This window comes from Elephas maximus, chromosome 4, assembly GCF_024166365.1.
Source record: "Elephas maximus indicus isolate mEleMax1 chromosome 4, mEleMax1 primary haplotype, whole genome shotgun sequence".
NCBI classification, from domain to species: Eukaryota; Metazoa; Chordata; class Mammalia; order Proboscidea; family Elephantidae; genus Elephas; species Elephas maximus.
This window is the reverse complement of record NC_064822.1, coordinates 18,603,707-18,621,156: the sequence shown is the minus strand read 5'-3', so window position 1 is coordinate 18,621,156 and position 17,450 is coordinate 18,603,707. Positions and strand designations below refer to the sequence as shown.

The 17,450-nt window shown below is 40.6% G+C and overlaps 1 protein-coding gene across 2 annotated transcripts in view; it reads left to right on the top strand.

Moving 5' to 3' along the window:
• The first annotated feature begins 7,731 nt into the window (after positions 1-7,731).
• WDR37 (WD repeat domain 37) overlaps positions 7,732-17,450 on the top strand; it is a 127,666-nt gene continuing 117,947 nt past the window's right edge. The window contains exon 1 of one of the 2 annotated variants that reach the window (XM_049881659.1): positions 7,732-7,971. The gene's annotated coding sequence lies outside the window, so the exon portion shown is untranslated. Of the gene's footprint in view, positions 7,972-8,611; positions 8,821-17,450 lie in introns of those variants that run through there. The other variant, XM_049881658.1, reaches the window with a different exon arrangement.

Sequence of the window (17,450 nt, the reverse complement as noted above, 5' to 3'; positions counted from 1 at the left end):
TGTCAAAGAACCTGCTTTTTGTCTTGATAGCTCTTTCAGTTGTTTTCCTGTTTTCTATTTCATTTAATTCTGCTCTAACTTTTATTATTTGCTTTCTTCTGGTGCCTTAGGGTTTCTTTTGTTGCTCTCTTTCTAGTCGTTCAAGTTGTAGGGATAATTCTTTGATTTTGGCCCTTTCTTCATTTTGTTTGTGTACATTTATTGATATAAATTGACCTCTGAGCACTGCTTTCACTGTGTCCCAAAGGTTCTGATAGGAAGTTTTCATTCTCATTGGAGTCTCTGAATTTCTTTATTCCATCCTTAATGTCTTCTATAACCCAGTCTTTTTTGAGTAGGGTATCGTTAAGTTTCCAAGTATTTGATTTCTTTTCCCTGCTTTTTCTGTTATTGATTTCTTCTTTTATGGCCTTAGGATCAGAGAAGATGCTTTGTGATATATCGATGTTTTGGATTCTGCTAAGGCTTGCTTCATGAGCTAATATGTAGTCTATTCTAGAGAATGTTCCATGTGCACTAGAAAAGAAAGTATACTTGGCTGCTGTCGGGTGGAGTGTTCTGTGTATGCCTATAAGGTTCAGTTGGTTGATTGTGGCATTTAGATCTTCCCTGCCTTTATTGAGCTGCTTTCTGGATGTCCTGTCCTTCACCGAAAGTGGTGTGTTGAAATCTCCTACTATAATTCTGGAGCTGTCTATCTCACTTTTCAATGCTGTTAGAGTTTGTTTTATATATCTTGCAGCCCTGTCATTTGGTGCATAAATATTTAATACAGTTATTTCCTCCCGGTATATTGTCCCTTTAATGATTATATAGTGTCCCTCCTTATCCTTTGTGGTGGATTTAACTTTAAAGTCTATTTTGTCAGAAATTCATATTGCCATTCCTGCTCCTTTTTGATTGTTGTTTTCCATCCTTTTCGTTTTAGTTTGTTTCTCTAAGTCTAAGGCAGCATATAGACAGATCACGTTTTTTTTAATCCATTCTGCTACTCTTTGTCTCTCTATTGGTGCATTTAGTCCATTTACATTCAGCGTAATTATGGAGAGGTATGAATTTAGTGCTGTCATTTCATGTCTTTTGTGTTGTTGACACTTTCTTTTTCCCACTTAATTTTTTGTGCTGAGGAGTTTATCTTTTTCTATTGTCTTTTCCTCTTATTCATTGTTGTTGATTTTGTTTCTACTGAGTCTCTATTTTTTTCTTGTATTTTATTTTGATAAGTTGGATAGTTAGTGTCCTTTGTGGTTACCTTAATATTCACCCTTATATTTATAACTTTAAACCTAAGTTTTATTTCTTTATATCGCCTTATCTTCCTCTCCATATGAGAAATCTATGACTACATTTCCTATTTGCTCTTTATTGTTTTAATGTTGTCTTCTTTTACCTAATGACATCACTCTTTCTGTTTTGAGCTTTTTTTAATCTTAATTTATTTTTGTGATTTCCATATCTGTGCTGACACCTGGTTGCCCTGTCTTGTGTTTTTGTCTTGAGTTGATACCTGATATTATTGATTTTCTAACTGGAGAACTTGCTTTAGTATTTCTTATAGTTTTGGTTTAGTTTTTACGAATTATCTAGACTTGTGTTTATCTGGAAATGTCCTAATTTTGCTTTCATATTTGTGAGACAGTTTTGCTGGATGTATGATTCTTGGATTACAATTTTTTTCCTTTAGTACTTTATGTAGGTCATCCCATTGCCTTCTTGCCTGCATGGTTTCTGCGGAGTAGTCCAAGCTTATTTTTATTGACTCTCCTTCATAGGTGACTTTTTGTTTATCCCCACCCTGATACCTGGTGCCATTGAGTTGATTCTGACTCATAGTGACACTATAGTACAGAGTAGAACTGCCCCATAGAGTTTCCAAGGAGCGCCTGGTGGATTTGAACACTCTTAAAATTCTCTCTTTATCTTTGGTTTTGGCTAGTTTGATTATAATATGTCTTGGTGACTTTCTTTTGAGGCCTACCTTATGGGGAGTTTGATGAGCACCTTGGATAGATGTCTTCTCATCTTTCACGGTATCAGAGAAGTTTTCTGCCAACAAATCTTTAACAATCCTCTCTGTGTTTTCTGTTATCCCACTTTGTTCTGGTACTCCAATCACTCATAGATTTTTTCTCTTGATAGAGTCCGACATGATTCTCAGGGTGTCTTTGTTTTTTTTTAATCCTTTTATCTGATAGTACTTCAAACATATTGGTGCTCAGTGTTTTATCTTCAGTCTCACCAATTCTACCTTCCAGTTCCTCAATTCTGCTCCTGTGACTTTGTATTGTCTAATTCTGTAATTTTATTGTTAATCTTCTGAATTTTTGATTGCTGTCACTCTATGTATTCTTGCAGCTTATTAAATTTTTCATTATGGTCTTGAATAACCTTTTTAATTTCTTCTAGTGCTTTATCTGTGTGTTCCTTGGCTTTTTCTGTGTTTTGCCTCCTTCCTGATGTCTTAAAAAGTTCTGTGTATTAATCTCTTTCATTCTGCATCTGGTAATTCCAAGAAGGCACCTTCATCCAGAAGATCCCTTGATTTTTTGTTTTGAGAGGTTGTTGAAATGATCATGGTCTGCTTCTTTATGTGATTTGATATGGACTGTTTTCTCTGAGCCATCTATAACTTATTGTATTAGTTTATTTTATGTTTGTCTGCTGTATCAGAGCTTCTTGCTTTGTTTTGTTTTGATACGCCTCAATAGGCGGTTGAGTGAGTTAGCTTATTTTCTCCTTTGAAACTCTAGTGTCTTGTCACCAGACAGCTAGAGCTGTTAGCAGGTATATGAGCCTAGGAGTTCATTCATTTTTCTTGTACGGATTCAGCTCAGGTGTCCAGGTAGTTGGTTATCAAGTGTGCAGTACAGGCTTTGTCCTATAGCCTTAGAAGGGAAGGGGTGATTGGTGTAGGTACTGGTATCTGGTTGCAGCAAGTAGTCATGATGTCAACATAGCAGGGGGCTGACAACTGTCCCCCAAGTGTCTGTGTGGAAAGCACATCCCTGTTCCCTAGGGCACACGAGTGGGTGGGTTCTGCAGATGGACCATGGGCACCCAATCATTTAGTTGTAAGGACTGGGAGGTACCACATATCCTTAGACCTCTTTCACAGGTGGCTTGGTGATGTGGGTGGAGCCACCAGCCCTTAGGCCCCTGATGTGGGTTGGTGAGCAGCCTGTTTTATAGGCAAAGTGGTGTCAAACATCAAACACCCACCTCTCCACTGCACAGCTGAAACAGTTACAGTCTGCCAGCAAGGGCCTATTCTCCCAAAGTAGTCCCACACAGGTCCATGTGGGGGGAAAGGTGCTCAAAATCCACGGACCATTTATACATGGACAGGAGCTACCTCTGTCCTAAACTCCCCAGGTGAGTGGAGCTGGCAGATTATCTTTTCCCCAGTTGTGAATTTATTACTTCTCCAAGGCTGGGAAAATGTCTCGGGATGCTCAATAGAGCCTATCTCAGGCCCATGAAAATCTATAGCCACTGAAGCCAGCTTGGGGGCTAGGTATGTGATAAAGTATATACAAGCACTTAGATTTTTCTGAGAGTGCCATTATTCTCTGGTTCCAGAGGTATGCGTTGGCTGTGGCAGCTGGCTGTGTCTCCCTGAGGAAACTTTGTCCAGAATGCCATAGCCAGCTCCACCATGGTTGCTCCAGGCTATGGTACCTGAGGGTTCCCAGTGATTCAGGTCCGGCATCTCCGGCATCTTTTGTTGTAAGACAGATCATCAGAAGTGTCTGACTACTCTGCCATCTTGGCCCTGCCTCCTCCTTTTCACTTTCTTGTTAAAGTCCTTTCATGCACAAAAGTTTTTAATTTTGGTGAAGTTCATTTTTTTCTTTTGTTGTTCTTTTGGCATCATAACTAAGAATACATTGTCAATAGTATCTAACATCATCTCTAAGAATAATACCATATCTAAGAATCCATTGTCAATAATAAGGTCCTGAAGGTTTTCTTCTGAGAGTTCTATAATTTTAGTTCTTATATTTAGGGCACTGATCCACTTTGAGTTGTTGTTGTTGTTTTTAGATGCCGTCAAATCAATTCCAAATCATAGTTACCCTGTGTACCACAGAACAAAGCACTGCCCAGTCCTGCGCCATGCTCACAGCTTTTGTTATACTGGAGCCAGTTGTTGCAGCCACTGTGGCAATCCATGTTGTTGAGTGTCTTCGTTTTTTCCACTGACCCTGTACTTGCTTCTAAGGAGCATTCTGGTTGTACTTCTTCCAAGACAGACTTGTTCATTCTTTTGGCAGTCCATGGTGTATTCGGTATTCTTCACAAACACCACAATGCAAAGGCGTCAGTTCTTCTCCGGTCTTCTTTATTCCTTCTCCAGCTTTTCAATTCATATGGTGCGATTAAAAATACCATGGCTTGGGTCAGGCACACCTTAATCTTTAAGGTGACATCTCTGCTTTTCAAGACTTTAAAGAGGTCCTTTGCAGCAGATTTACCCAATGCTATGCGTCTTTTGATTTCTTCACTGTGTTTTCCATGGGTGTGGATTGTGGATTCAAGTAAAATAAAGTCCTTGACAACTTCAATCTTTTCTCCTTTTGCCACGATGTTTATTGGTCGAGTTGTGAGGAATTTTGTTTTCTTTATGTTGAGGTGTAATCCAGACTGTACGCTGTGGTCCTTGATCTTCATCAGTAAGTGCCTCAAGTCCTCTTCACTTTCAGCAAGCAGGGTTATGTCATCTGCATAACGCAGGTTGTATTTTGAGTGTTTGTATGTTGTGTGAGTTATGGATCCCCATTACTGGGTTGCATATGGAGATTCAGCTGTCCCAGCACCATTTGTTGGGAAGGTTATTCTTTCCCCATTAAAAGACCTAAAACTGTTTTTGAAAATCAATTGGCCGTGGATATATGGGTTTATTTCTGGACTCTAAATTCTACCATCTTGGTGTATATGTCTATCCTTTTACCAGTAGTAACAATTAGATTTTAGAGGCCTTCCATGTTCCGGTCCTCTAAGATCCAGTTTTCATTTTTCCCTAGAACACATGCTGTATTCATACCAGCAAGGTCAGCCTCCTTGCTGTCATTTTTTTAACCCATCGATTCTGTCTTTATTTTTCTTCATATTTCTTTCTGAAATATTCTGCTTCTCATTCCATTTCTGTATTTTATTCATCCTTCAAAGCTGAGTGTAATTTTCACCATTTCCTTCATGAATTCTCCAAGTAGCCAAACAAAACAGTACTCTTTTTTCCTAAATTATGAATATGTTTGTAGTTAATATGATCTTGTTTTGTTTCATGTTATTAGTTTTGTCCTAAGTAATTGTAATTTCTTTGAGGTCAGGGATCATTTTTTAAAAAAATTTTTATTGTGCTTTAAGTGAAAGTTTACAAATCAAGTGAGTCTTGCATACAAAAATTTATATACACCATGCTATATATACTCCTAATTGCTCTCCCCCAATGAGATAGTCTGCTCCTTCCCTCCACTCTCTTTTTTTTTGTATCCATCCCGCCAGCTTCTAACCCCCTCTGCCCTCTCATCTCCCCTCCAGATGGGAGATGCCAACAGTCTCAAGCTTCTTGATCCAAGAAGCTCATTTTTCACCAGCATCTTTTTCTATTCTATTGTCCAGTCCAATTCCTGTCTGAAGAGTTGGCTTTGGGAATGGTTCCTGTCCTGGGCTAACAGAAACTCTGGGGGCCATGGCCACCAGGGTCCTTCTTGTCTCAGCCAGACCATTAAGTCTGGTCTTTTTATGAGAATTTGGGGTCTGCGTCCCACTGCTCTCCTGCTCCCTCAGGGGTTCTCTGTAAGGGCAGTCATCGGTTGTAGCTAGGCACCATCCAGTTCTTCTGGTCTCACGTTGATGTTGTCTCTGGTTTATGTGGCCCTTTCTGTCTCTTGGGCTCATAATTACCTTGTGTCCTTGGTGTTCTTCATTCTCCTTTGGTCTAGGTGGGTTGAGACCAATTGATGCATCTTAGATGGCCACTTGCTAGCATTTAAGAAAGACTCCAGATGCCACTGTCCAAAGTGAGATGCAGAATGTTTTCTTAATAGATTTTATTATGCCAATTGCCTTAGATGTCCCCTGAAACCATGGTCCCCAAACCTCTGCCCCTGTTATGCTGGCCTTTGAAGCATTCAGTTTGTTCAGGAAACTTCTTTGCTTTTGGTTTAGTTCAGTTGTGCCGACCTCGCCTATATTGTGTGTTGTCTTTCCCTTCACCAAAAGTAGTTCTTATCTACTATCTAATTAGCAAATACCAGTCTCCCTCCCTCCCACACCCTTCTCATAACCATCAAAGAATATTTTCTTCTCTGTTTAAGCAATTTCTTGAGTTCTTATAATAGTGGTCTTATACAATATTTGTCCTTTTGCATCTAATTTCACTCAGCATAATCCCTTCCAGATTTCTCCGTTATGAAATGTTCCACAGGTTCATCACTGTTCTTTATCGATGTGTAGTATTCCATTGTGTGAATGTATCATAATTTATTTATCCTTTCATCCGGTGATGGGCACCTTGGTTGCTTCCACCGAGGGATCATATCTTAATGCTGTTACTTGTGTCTTCATGGAAGTTTAGACAAAGTTACGGGAAAGTAAGGATCCACTAAATAATATTTCATGGTGGAAAATGTTACTGGTACCAGGGCCCTCTCTTAATATGTGTGTCTGCTTTGTGAAGTCAGGAGTAATAGAGAGAAAGCAGAGACCATTCTGCATTTCAGAACTTTAAGGAATTATTTTTCTTACTTGACTTCCAGGTCATGTGAGTAGACAACGTTCACACATAAGGAGACATACACACAGGTTTTTTTTTTTTTTTAAATAAAAAATGCTTTTCCATTTTCCTCCACTCTCATCACCATAAACAGCCCACAGTCTCCTAATGAATAGCTAGAAAAATTCATTGCCGTCCAGTTGACTCCGACTCATAGCGACCCTTTAAGACAGAGTAGAAACGCCCCATGTGGTTTACAAGGAGCAAATGGTGGATTCAAACTGCTGACTTTTTGGTTAGCAGCTGTGCTCTTAACCACTGCTGAATAACTAGAAAAAAAGAGTCCTTAACAATTCAGATTTTAGCCTCCTGTGACAAAATAAATTTATTCATTAAAGCCAGCCACTTGCGGCATTTTTGTTGTAGGAATACTAAGACACTAAAACAACTTCCAGAAGTTTGAAAATGACTTTTCTAAGGCATCAAATACCTTTTCCTTAGAAGTTCATCTTACAAGATTGTTTCTACTGGTAAGCTTACTCTAAAATATCTCCAGGTTTCCTTCTATTCAAAAAAAATTATTTTCATCTCAAGATATGTTCAATTTGTTCCTTGTGGAGCAAAATATATTACTGTTTCTTGAATCTGAGTCCTGAGCTTTATTTTTTAAAAGGAGCAAAAATTGGAAGGAAAAATGCTTTCATGTATATGCAGCTTTTATCCTGGATGAGCTTTAAAGGTCCAGTTAGAGTTGTTTCTAAAGCCTATAGATGGGTGTTTATATAAGGACTTCAGTCTCTCATGTAGCTTTTCAGATTTACGTCTGTGTGTGGGCGGGGGGGGGTGTGTTTGGAAGCAGTCAAGTCCCACCTTTTGCAGGGAACAGCTGATTTTGTTTTTTCTTTTTAGCCAATGGAGATCAGCTATTTCAGAAAGGAAACTGGATGAGTCATCTTCTGCAGATAAGCTGAAATATTAATAGTTCTATCTCCATCAGGCTTCATGCAGCCAAATAGCATCATTGCCACAGAACTCTTCCTACTGAAGTAGTTCGTGGCAAATAAACCTACGAAAGCGGTCTGGATGTGAAAGGTTTTGAAACTGATTACAGTTATGAACAGTATACTTGAACTTGTATCTTAAGGGATTTTTTTTTTTTTTTTCTTCCCCAGTTCTTAGGCTTGAGGGAATTTTTAGGACAGATGGACTTAAAGCCCGCATGATCTTGGAACGCCACCAGAACACCTGCTGCAGTGAGTATATCATCCAAAGACGGTCATTTCTGTTTTCCGGATTTTAAACATGTTGAGGAATCCAAGGGAAGTGGTTATTTTGAACGATCTGTGTGTGCAGGGGGAAGGGTAGTGGTGCAGAATTCCAAGTTTATGTAGGGCAGTGAATTTACACCACAGGTATTTCAGATTTTTAACTACAGCTTCTTGATGAAATGCACGTGGGACGATGAGTTTTGCCTATTTTGTGACACATACATTTTTTTACATAAAAAAATTCTGTATTTCCCTATAAGGATGGCGAAGTATTAATTAGCTTGCTTAAACAGATTGCATGTCACCGACGGCGCCAGCAGGCGGCGCGGTCCCAGTTCACCGCCACGGAGGTCATTTATGTCGTCCTCTCAGTAGTCCGCTGGGCTTGCGATAGACGCCGCGGTTCCGTGTAACGGCGAGACGGCGGAGGATCTCAGCGAGCTCTAGTGATGAGTGGCCAGTGTCTCTCGCGGCACGGCTAAGGAGAGGGACTTGCTGTGCGTCCGGTCACCGCCAGCCCTCTGCAGTCCCCGAGGCCCGTCCTGGGGCAGGTCCTTCCTGAGGAAGTGCGGCGCAGACGCGGTGCGGAGGAGCGCGGGCGGGGTTGGCATGGAAGCCAGGGGCGGGACTTCCGCAGCGCCGGAAGTGAGGGGCGGAGTCCGGGCGGCCCGGGTTGCTCAGGGTCGGGTCGGTTGCGGGAGGCTGCTGGTGTCCTCCACTTTTAGCCGAGTACCAGGTGAGCCGCGATCGCCGGGAACCGAACTGTCAGGCTGCAGCGGAGCGACCCGGGGCTGGGTACTGGGAAGTAGCGGGCCACGGCCTCGGCTTCGACAGGTGAGTGCGGGTCTCCCGGGGCGGTCCAGCCGGGCTTCCGAGCTGGCTTCTGCCTTGCGGCCCCTTCCCTCGTCCGTCCGGTCTGTGGCTGCGGCGCTGGCTTCCTCCCCCGCTCACGGACCCGCCTGTCCCGGGGAAATTGGGGCCGCCATCTTCTTGCCCGGAGCGGACGGATGAGGGTGCTCGAAAGCCCCATTTTCTTACCCTCACCTGGCCCCTCGGTAATGCAGTGTTCGGGTCCTGCCGTGGCCTGATCCACACTAGCGAGCTTCCAAAAGACTGGGACTATTCTTTCGGAAGAGATGCCCCCTGCCGCCCGGTCCTCTGGAAACGGGGCCCTGCGCGCAGCTTAAACAAGGAGCGACTTGGCCGCCCACAGGAGGTGTACAGGGTGCTCCGGCGGTTTTGTAGGGCACCTCTCTGAGTCGGGTTTCTGATTCATTGGGTCTTCCCAGGAGAGTCCCGCCCCGCCCTCTCTTCCCTAACCCGCCTTCCCACACAGCTGCGCCCTCCGGGTCGCTCGGGGTCCTGCAGCGCCTTCTCGGGATGTCCACAGTGCAGGCTTTGTCGCCGGAAGCCTCTGGCTTTCCTGAAGGGTTTCTTTACAGGCTTTTCAGAAAGAACGACATCGTCTGCCAAAGAGTGGGATTGGCGAGAGCCGCTGCAACAGAGAGAAATAGGTGAAATGAACTCAGTCAGAATGAGCTAATGCTTAAATGATTACATCGGCGGCGTTTTTATTTCCCTTCTCTCTTTCCCTTTATTTTCGCCTGTAAACTGCCACCACTGGCGGGAAGGGGTTATCTGTTTTAAGATCGCTATTCACCGGAGTAACGTAATAACATCACGATAATATGTTTTCTAAGCAGATTTGCATAAATAAGCTTTTCCAGTTTATGAGCAAATGGTCTTATCGTTGGTCAGAATTTTAGAGGCTTTATGATCAAACTCAAACTCTTCAACATTCTTTATACTTGGGCAGGTGAGTTGAAGCTGATGCTCTTATAGAAAACTGCCAATTGTGGGAAAAACTCGCTGCCATCCGGTCGATTCCTACTCATAGCGACCCTATAGGACAGAGTAGAACTGCCCCATAGAGTTTCCAAGGAGCGCTTGGCAGATTCGAACTGCCGACCTCTTGTTTAGCAGCCGTAGCACTTAACCGCTACGCCACTACGGTTTCCATTGTTGGGAAGCTTCATTTATTTAAGTGCAAGTGGATCTTCCTTAAATTCGGTATATTGGACTATAGATGAGATCTTTTACATCACAGCTTTGAAAGTCTTCCAGAAATTAGTTACCTCCAAAAAAATATCTTCCAGATGGTTAATGCTGTGTAACTGCAGGATCTTCTCACCTCTTCTTAAGAATCTGATAACGCCAAACACACACACTCATCAGATTTTAGTCTTTCAAAATCCCAAACGTGATCACATTATGTGATATGACCAAAGCAGAATAGACTTTTGGACATTGCCTTTATTAATATAGCCCTTGAGAGAGAGTGGTGTAGTGAACACTGGCCTTTTTTTTTTTTTAATAATTTTTATTGAGCTTTAAGTGAACGTTTACAAATCAAGTCAGTTTGTCACATATAAGCTTATATACACCTTACGCCATACTCGCACTTACTCTCCCCCTAATGAGTCAGCCTTTCCAGTCTCTCCTTTCGTGACAATTTTGCCAGTTTCTAACCCTCTCTACCCTCGTATCTCCTCTCCAGACAGGAGATGCCAACACAGTCTCAATTGTCCACCTGATACAAGTAGCTCACTCTTCATCAGCATCTCTCTCCTACCCATTGTCCAGTTCCTTCCATGTCTGATGAGTTGTCTTCGGGAATGGTTCCTGTCCTGGGCCAACAGAAGGTTTGGGGACCATGACCACTGGGATTCCTCTAGTCTCAGTCAGACCATTAAGTCTGGTCTTTTTATGAGAATTTGGGGTCTGCATCCCACTGATCTCCTGCTCCCTCAGGGGTTCTCTGTCGTGCTCCCTGTCAGGGCAGTCATCAGTTGTGGCTGGGCACCATCTAGTTCTTCTGGTCTCAGGATCATGTAAGTCTTTGGTTCATGTGGCCGTTTCTGTCTCTTGGGCTCATAGTTATCGTGTGACCTTGGTGTTCTTCATTCTCCTTTGCTCCAGGTGGGTTGAGACCCATTGATGCATCTTAGATGGCCGCTTGTTAGCATTTAAGACCCCAGACACCACATTTCAAAGTGGGATGCAGAATGTTTTCGTAATAGAATTATTTTGCCAATTGACTTAGAAGTCCCCTTGAGCCATAGTCTCCAAACCCCCACCCTTGCTCCGTTGACCTTTGAAGCATTCAGTTTATCCCAGAAACTTCTTTGCTTTTGGTCCAGTCCAGTGGAGCTGACCTTCCGTGTATTGAGTATTGTCCTTCCCTTCACTTAAAGTAGTTCTTATCTACTTACTAATCAGTAAATAACCCTCTCCCACCCTCCTTCCCTCCCCCCCTCGTAACCACAAAAGTATGTGTTCTTCTCAGTTTATACTATTTGTCAAGATCTTATAATAGTGGTCTTATACAATATTTGTCCTTTTGCCTCTGACTAATTTCGCTCAGCATAATGCCTTCCAGGTTCCTCCATGTTATGAAATGTTTCACAGATCCTTCACTGTTCTTTATCGATGCGTAGTATTCCATTGTGTGAATATACCACAATTTATTTACCCATTCGTCCGTTGATGGACACCTTGGTTGCTTCCAGCTTTTTGCTATTGTAAACAGAGCTGCAATAAACATGGGTGTGCATACATCTGTTCGTGTGAAGGCTCTTATTTCTCTAGGGTATATTCCGAGGAACACTGGCCATTTTTGATAACAGCAGTGTGACCTTGGGCTAGGAACTTTAAGTCTGTGTCCTATCTTCAATGGTCTTCATACCACCCTCACTTTGTCATTGCGGATTATACCAACCAGGCCTTCTTGCAAAATACTGGACAGAGGATGTGTTTAGTTAAGTATGTTTCCTTCCTCTTCTCAATCTCTTAGGGTTTTGTTAAACTGTTCATTTTTCTTTATACAAGCTCTGAGCTAAAATCCTTAACCCTCCCACCCTCTTAATTATTCTGTCTTTGAGTTTTTTAAGGACAAGATTTTACATTTATCCCTATTCCATTTTATCTTTGGTTTGGACTTGTTCTTTTCGCTATTGAAAGATTTAAAAAATCTTGGTTGTTATTTATCCTATTAGGGACCTCTCCCAGCTCATTTTAATTCCAAGAACTGATAAGTGTGTATTCCATGGGACTGAATCAATGATAAAGCAACAGGCTGATGACAGATTTCTGAGGTTGTGTGTAGAGATCATTCTCTCCTTTGATACTGCTCAACAGTCAAGTTTGGTGTTTCAGCAGGCTAGGAATTCACCTAACAGTTCTATTACGATAAAATGTTACAACCAACTTCGGTGACCTTCTTGCGTAAATTCAGTCCACATTTTATATCTTTTAATGTCACATACATGCTATATTCTTTTACCACTCTTTCACACATGATTAACACTCATGAAATTAACCTTTTAAGCAAATGTTTTTCTCCTGCTAAAAATGTTTTAAAATCCCACTGGATATGAAACTGAGAGTGTGATGTTTTGTATTTTCTTGTTTCAAATGAAAGGACAAATTCACAATTTGTTGTATTGGTTTTTAAAATTGCTGTAGTTATGTACTTTTCTCAAATTATGTGTACTTAAATGAATCTGATAATTTACGTAATTATAATTTAAATAATATTGAAAATACTTAAAAGAGCCTTTTAAAACGTTTTAAAAAGAGCAGAGAACTGTTTATTGAGTTTTCGTTGATAATATTTAATCTTATGGCATTTTCAAGGCAGGAAATGCAGCTTGATGTTTATAGATTTCCTTAATTTGTTAAATATTTGCCCAGTACATGTTATGTGCAGAGCACTGTGCTGCATACAGAGCTTGTATGTATATTATATCTGTCCTGCTTACAAACAGTGGGGGGGGATAATATGTAGGTGGCAGCAATAATAAGGGCAGATGAGTTGGGCAGACTATAAATCAGCAAAGTTCAGAAGGAGCGTTCATATTAAATCCACGTATTTGAATGATAGATTGGATTTTGGAGGATACTATTTATAATTTCTTGAAAATAATGTTTATTAAAAAAAGTAGGATTTTTTTATTCATATAAGCGTTCTGTTTAATGTGGTAGCTTGTACAAAATTGTATAAATGCCAATATTTTGAAGGAAAATAATTTTTGGAATCTCAGGTTTTAGTTTTTATTTGTATTTAGGTAAAAAAATAAATGGTGGTTAAAGTAGCTTATTTTTATTTTTAATAAATATGAGTTTTTGGAAACCCTAGTGGCGTAGTAGTTAAGTCCTACAGCTGCTGACCAAAAGGTTGACAGTTCAAATCCACCAGGCGCCCCTTGGAAACTCTGTGGGGCAGTTCTGCTCTATCCTATAGGGTCTCTCTGAGTCGAAATTGACTCGATGGCAGTGGGTTTTATTGAGTTTTTGGTGAAGGCTTACAGAGCAAATTAGGTTTCCATTTAACAGTTTCTGTACATACTGTTCAGTGACGTATTCTACGTTGTGTCAGCGTTCTTTATATTTCTGTTCTGATTGTTCCGCTTCTGTTAACCCAGCTTCTGTGCTTCCCTCGCCTTCTCATCTGTGTTTCAGGGTAAATGTTGACTGTTCTCATATAGATGATTTTTTTTTAAAAGGAGCACAGGACTCATGGGTGATGTTGTTTATGAGCCAGTCTGTTATTTAGCTGAAAGGTGACCCCTGGGAATAGTTTCAGTTCAGAGTTTAAAGAGTATCTTAAGTAGCCTATTTTTAGAGTGACATTTTCTCTTTGCAGTTCTTCAAATGATTTACTTAGGTGTTTATAGTCTTTTAAATATTTGGGAACTCTACTACTGCACAGGGCTGTTGTGAGAATTAGTGAATCTTTGTAACACACATGAAGGATAATTGTTAATTTGAAAAGCATACTATTGTTGATATGCCAAGAAGGCTGTCATAAGTGTGTTGTGTGTGTATGTAAAACTACCCAAAGACAAAAACAGTATGAAGTATTTTAACCTTATGTATTTAATTTGGAAAATTGTAACAAGTCAAATTTAAAAGGTTAGGCTTAATTGTAGATCATTAAAAAAATTAGTTACATGCTGTAAGCCATCTGCTAGTGAAGAGTGTTTAGATAATGGAAGTATCGTTTACTTTTAACTTTGTATAAGCTTAAAATAATGTGAAAAACTTAATTCGCCACCAAGCTTGACTTTGCAGTAGTTGAAATTGTATCAAATGTTGAAAAAGTTTAGTTAATATTTTAGTTAATATTAATTTAGTTAATGCTTTTTTATAAACGGGAATGTCAAGTGTCTGAATATAGATTTTTGCTATTTATGTATTTTAAGTAAGAAGTAAAGAGATGAAAAAATTCATGGATTCTCTGGTTCAAAACAGACAACAAAAAAAATTGCCCTTAAGTCGATTCTGACTCTTAGTGACCCTGTAAGACAGAATAGAACTGCTCCATAGGATTTCCAAGGAGCAGCTGGTGGATTTGAACTGCCGACCTTTTGGTTAGCAGCCGAGCTCTTAACCACTGCATCATTTTTAAAACCATAATCTGCTTTACCTCTTTATGTCTCAAGAACCAAACTTAACAATGGTTGAGTAAAACCCGAAAGGTTAGCTAAAGTCAGAAATTTTGTTGAAATACCTTTCCCTCTAACAATCTGATTGCTATTTAATTATTTATGTATCTTACGTTTGCAGTGTTCATTGTAGTTTAAGAAAACCTTTTCATATGTTGCTTCATTTGGAATCCACAGCACTTGTGAAGGAAGCAGAGTAGATTTATCCACTTAAAAAAAAAAAAAACTTCAGAATTTGGGAATATAAGCCAGGTCCATTTAACCCTGGAAAATTGGATTTTTCCAGTGTACCAATTTACTTGTCTTTAATGAGCTACGTGTTAGGAGACAGTAAATAAATGTATTTAAAACCTGAAAAATTTTTCTAGTGAAAATGAATGATTTAATGTCTAATGTACTTAGCAATTTTTTCTGTGCACTTCACTGGTGTTGCAAAGAACACAAAAAAGTACAAATCACTGTAGGCCACGGTGTCTTAACCTTGGTACTATTGATATTTTGGGCCAGATCCTTATTTGGGGGGGCTGTCTTTTACGTTAGTATGTTTAGCAGCATCTTTGGCCTCTACTCACTAGGTGTCAGTGGCATTCCCTCCCCAGTTGTGACAACCAAAAATGTCCCCAGACATTGCTGTAATGTCCTCTCGTGTGCAGAATCGCCCAGGTTGAGAATCACTGCTTTTGCAGTGTTGGAATTCACATTAGTATTAAAATAAAGATCTGTTAATATCTTTACGTTAAGAACTCCCAAACCTTTTGTGGACTTGGGGAGTTACTGTGTGTTGTTTTAATATATATTTGTTGATTGATAAGCAGCTCTTTGAACATAAGTTAAATACCACCATAAAGTGTGTTTTTTAGATCTTGAATAGGAAGTTAATATTTTAAGTTTTCTGGAGATTATCACTTAGTAAAGTTAATGAAATTTTAGTTAAAAAAAAAACTTTAATAAACCAAAATTAAGACTGACTTGGTACTCAGTAAATGTTAGTCATCTTCCCCTCTTCTCTACTTGGTCTCACTGTAGCTAGTATCACCATCAGTTTAATTCTCCTGAGAAACTCCAAAACCAAACCAAACACAGTGCTGTCGAGTCAATTCCGACTCATAGCGACCCTATAGAAACTAGTCCTTGTAAAATATCATTTGGCATATTCCGCTTTAGAGTTTAGTACCTCCTAGTCGCCTAACAAGGCGTTGGTGGTTCAGTGGTAGAATTCTCACCTTCCACGCAAGAGACCCGGGTTAATCCGTGGCCGGTGCACCTTGTGTGCAGCCACCACCCATCTGTCAGTGGAGGCTTGCGTGTTGCTATGAAGGGAAACATGTTTCAGCAGAGCTACCAGACTAAGACGGACTAGGAAGAGAGGCCCGGTGACCTGCTTCTGAAACTCATCCTGCGAAAACCCTATGGGTCATGATGGTCCGATCTGCAACTGATCGTGGGGATGACACAGAACTGGGCAGCATTTCTCTCTGTTGTACATAGGATTGCCATGAGTCAGGGCCTGACTCAATGGCATTCAGTTGTAGACGTGCAAGATCTTTTGAACTCGTCAAATTTTATTTTAACTGAAATATAACTTAGAGTTCCCCATACTTGCATATATTTGCTCAATCTTTGTTGTTGTTAAGTGCTGTTGAGTTGATTCTGACTCGTAGCGACCCTGTGTACAACAGAACAAAACACCGCCTGGACCTGTGCCGTCCTTACAGTCGTTATGCTTGAGCTCATTGTTGCAGCCACTGTGTCAATCTATTTCGTTGAGGGTCTTGCTCTTTTTTGCTGACCCTCTATGTTACCAGTCATGGTGTCCTTCTCCAGGGACTGTTCCCTCCTGATAAAATGCCAAAAGTGCGTGAGACGTAGTCTCACCATCCTTGCTTCTAAGAAACGTTCTCGTTGTACTTCTTCAGAGACAGATTTGTTCATTCTTTTGGCAGGGCGTGGTATATTAAGTATTCTTCACCAACACCACAGTTCAAAGGTGTCAATTCTACTTCAGTCTTCCTTATTCATGGTCCAGCTTTCGCATGCATATGAGGCAATTGAAAACACCATGGGTTGGCTCAGGCACGTTTTAGTCTTCAAGATGACATCTTTGCTTTTTAACACTTCGAAGAGGTCCTTTGCAGCAGATTTGTGCAATGCTGTGTGTCCTTTGATTTCTTGACTGCAGTTTCCCAGGGGTGTGGACTGTGGATCCAAGTAACATGAAATATTTTACATTTTTAACACTTATTGAACATTTATGATGTGCCAGGCATTGCACTAAGCATTTTATATTTACTGATGGATTTAAGCCTCACAACAGCTCTGTGGTAGTAGTTTTTTATCCTTAGGTAGCCCTGCCAATCCACAGACTTTCCTCCAGTATTTCTTCATTAATTCTTGTGTGCCTTCACTTCTTCCTTGCCCAGCTTAGATTCCATGATCCAGCATTTCAGCCTTCATTTTACAAATACCTGGAACTCATTTGCCTTTGTTCTCATGAAATCATCTGGACAAGAGTCTTGTTATTAAATCAAACATTAAATAAGAATTACACCAATATTGACATTTGGCCTCTTGTAGGATAAAAACATCACGAAGTTTAGTAAAGCAAGAAGAACGTTTTATCTGGCGTATATTTAAAAAGGCAAAAGTGGGAAATGGACAACCATGCTGCCAGAGTCATGTCTGCCCGAGCCCGAGGACGTACTACAGAACGGACAAAAGTGGCAAAACGGATAGGCCTGCTGCTAGAGCCGTGTCTGTCCAAGTCCAAGGAACATTACAGAATAGACCAGAATGAGAAAACAGACAAGCATGCAGCCACAGTCGTGTCTGCCCAGAATCCAAGGAATGTTACAGAATGATCAGTGTATATTAACATTAAAAAATGGACAAAATCATTGAAAGTTTCACGTTTTCACAGATTGGCTAGAACCTGTGATCCTACATTTTGAATTGCTGTTC